This window comes from Dendrobium catenatum, unplaced genomic scaffold, assembly GCF_001605985.2.
Source record: "Dendrobium catenatum unplaced genomic scaffold, ASM160598v2 fragScaff_scaffold_1504, whole genome shotgun sequence".
Taxonomy (NCBI): Eukaryota; Viridiplantae; Streptophyta; class Magnoliopsida; order Asparagales; family Orchidaceae; genus Dendrobium; species Dendrobium catenatum.
In genome coordinates this window covers 604,294-608,223 of record NW_021319966.1, presented here as the reverse complement: position 1 = coordinate 608,223, position 3,930 = coordinate 604,294, and positions in this window count along the sequence as shown.

Here is a 3,930-nt window from a genome sequence, read left to right as displayed (position 1 = left end):
TGCTTATATTTTTGTGGTTGTACTAGATATTTTGCACTAAATATTTTATATTATAAGCTAGACAAGTTATCATGTCATTCATTTATTATTGTTTGTCATTTTTAATATGATATTACATTAATATATATACACTATATAAAAAAATGTATTGTCGTGTCCGCGCCGTACCCGTGTCCTATATTTTCAAAAAAAGTCGTGTCCCGTGTCGTGTCGTGTCCGTGTCCGTGCACCATAGTAGCACCCCTTTAGCTTTCAAAAACACGTCCAACGCCACATCAAACAAGCCTTGACAAAATACTAATGGGCCAAAAACTTAAGAAAATACTTCAACAGGCATAAGGTTGGTGTCATAAACTCCACTCTCCCAGACTCCCACTACTCACTCTTATGTCTTTACATTTCCATTTCTCTATGAAGTCCATCCAGGGTGATTATAAGCGTCATAAAGCCTAAAATTCACCTTGGCAACCAAAACATAATTATCTACCTAAGGAATTATCATTATCTAACTGATGTCACAATTCCAACTACAACCTGTTTGGTACCCAACGACTCGATAAAGCCAAGACCAGTTTTGACTTAGCAGGCATATGCCAATATGAACTTTTCATCACTTGCTAAGTCGGGTATACCACGAAGCCATATCAAAATTTAAGACAATATAGTAATCATTGAGGGGCTCTATGGTTAGCTGAAAATGAATGCATTGTAAAAAGAATACAATATAAAGGAAATAATTTAGAGTTGACTGGATGAGTGTAAAGTAAATGCATATGAATTTTTTTTTATTTGATTTGAAGTAAATGAATGTGGTGTAAAGTTTGCCAGTGTTGGCCACCGGTGGGTAGCGGTGGCCGGTGGTGATGGTGGTGGCCGGTGGTGGTGGTGGTGGCCAGAAACAGGTGGCGGTGGCGGCCTATGGTGTTAGCCAGTTGCGGGTTGTAGCAACAGACGACAGCGATGGCAGCCGGTAGCGGCAGCGGGTTGGTGGCGGTCAGCGGCCGGTGGAAAATGGTTGCGACCGTCAATGGTTGTGGGGGTGACCGACGACAGGTGGCAACGGTGGAGGCCGACGATAAAGTCAAGCAATTTTGTTTGCAGTGTAAACGGTTCTCACTCAAAATTGGGTGGGTTTAGCTTACATAAAAAATGAAATAAAATGGCTTACACTACATTTACTTTACTTTGCATTTTTTTTCTTCCAACCAAACATCAATTTTTCAAAACCCCAAGATTTGGAATCTATACACCCTATTTTACTTCCAACCAAATTGCCCCTTTGGTTGCCTGAAAAGAAATGCACTATATTAGAAATACTTATGAGTTGTTTGGTTGAGTGTAAAGTAAATGCTTTTTTTTTGGCTCGGAGTAAAGTGAATGCAGCTGGTGGTGGGGATTGTCGGAAGCAACGGGGGTGGTAGACCGTGGCCTACTTTGGCGGTGGTGGCCAGTAGTAGCAGGAGGAGGCCAACAGGCATTGGTGGTGGGGGTGCCCAATGGCATCCGATGGGGGCCGGTGACTGGCTGCTACCGATGGTGGAGGTGGTAGCCGGCAGTGGTAATGACGATGAGTTTCCAGTGTATTTTGAAATCGCCCAAATATCAGGAATTCCAAATACACTGGATTTGAACTAGAGGTTAAATTAGTTTTACTTTGAAATTTTACTTTGCCTTTTACTTCAAACTAAACACCAATATTTTCAAAACCCCTGAATTTGGAATACATTACACTCATAATGCAACAAACCAAATAGCCCGTAAGTCAAAATAGTCAACACAATAACAGTTTTAAAACAAAAAAAGGCTAAAACTTTGACTGCATATGACACATTGAATGAAAAATAACACCTTGTTATGATGGAGCAAGAAATGAATTTCCCTAACAAGTATGAAACTCTTCAGCAACATTGGAAAATGTGCACCTCCAATGAATTACGGAATGAACAAAACTTGAACCCAGTTGCTCTCCAAACAGTGAACAAACTCTTAAAACATTAAATTGAGAGCTCAAAATAATCACATGACAAACTAATTTCATAAGCAATCATCTTCCGTATCATGCCCTCCCAAAACCAAGTTATCATAACTAGAAAAATGGTTAAATCAACTCAATGTTCACATCAAGTCAATCAAGCTCAACTCAATCTTGGCATTTTGATTTTTCAAGTCCCACAATGTGAAAAGTTTTAGCCTTCATATTAATCATCTAAATCACTTGGCTTAAAACTCAAGTTATGTGATCAAACAAATTTTGGAAAGTAACCAAAGTTGCTCCCTGACCAAAACTGGAAAAACCCATAAGCAATCACTCTAAAGCTCCACAAAGGCCTTCTATATGATATTCCAAGCACCCCATAAGCTCCACAACCCAAGAGCCAAACTAAATAGTCCCATATTGATGCACTACTCGATCAGATTCAGTGTTATGAACCACAACTTCTGAAATTCACCAAAAATCTATAGAACTCTAAAATTATGAAACTCGGTGAATAACCTACTCTAAATGAAATCTACCTAAAACAAAAATTTCAATTCAAAATTCAATACTTCAAAAACTCAAATTTTCTCGAAATTGCCAAATTTCCATTGGATATCAAAACATCAAAGAAATTTTTAATAAATTTTAAGAAAGCTTCCCCTCATAAAGCTCTACCCAACATAAACTTTTCAAGTCGAAATTCTATTTAATTTGATTGAACTAACTCTCTTTGCGGGTTATTTTCAACTTCCAAAAGATTCCCCAAAAAAAAATCAATTTGGATATGTAGCCTCTTTTCACAAATCCCTACCTTCAATAAAATCTCAAGCTCAAAATCCACCATGCTAAAAATCTGAACTTTCATAATTTCAAAAAACATCCCTCTTCTTTTTCACCCAAAATGGTGAAAAAATCAATCTGGGGGTCTTCTTGGGTCATCAAATGACATGAAAATATACATATTTGTTGCACCTTGAACAAATATGTCAATTCACTATCCCTCTAAAATGAGGTCAAACAATCCCTATGGGACAATGTCTGCACACACCTTATCTCGTTGCAATCCATAGCAAAATAAAGCCAATAAAGAGACCCTTTCTTAATGATGAATAAATATAAGATGATTATAAACAATAGTAATACTAGCTCCACTGAGAAAAACCAAAATATATGCCCCATATACCTTACTCACACTATTCTACAAATCAATAAAAAAAATTGTCTCTAAAAAACTACACCTCGTCAATCCCCTAATTTTGGGATTGAGGTTCAGCTTATAGTTTATCTCCTAGCCTGTAGAAAGCTCTACTTACTAAAAAGGTATAAGCTTTTAGTAAAACTCAAGCCAATTTAAGTGACGAGGCAAAAAGAATATACACTCATAAATTTATAACCAAATAGGTATAAAGATCAATCTTGCAAGCCAAAATATGACAATTAATACTTTATATTGTTTGATGAAGCTAATATATAGTTAAATAATCTCGCCTGCTTGAAAGCCTATGGATCAAGGGTCCTGCCACCTCCTACTTCGAGGAAACTCCAATAGTATGGGCGAAGCAAACTACCCTATGGATCATAAATATTATGACTAGGTCAAAAGATGATTGAATGACCCTGAAACCCAATACTAGCCCCACTCTAATAAGCTAATGCCTTTATCCATTACTTCATCAAAAAATATTCCCTTAAAACATCCTATCAAACCTCATTGTAATGGCCGTGTTAACATTAAATCCCAACCACGGAGGACTCCAGCCAAACAACCCAATCAGTCCTACAAGTTGCTACCCCAAAGTCTACCCTTTTATGCCACATGATGACTCCAATCCTCAACATATATTCGAACACACGTAAACATCAAATGGCCTTATAAAAATGTCCTTTATTAATATCCCAAGAAAATATAAAAATTCCCTAAAACTTATAAAAAACCACTAAAATTTATAACC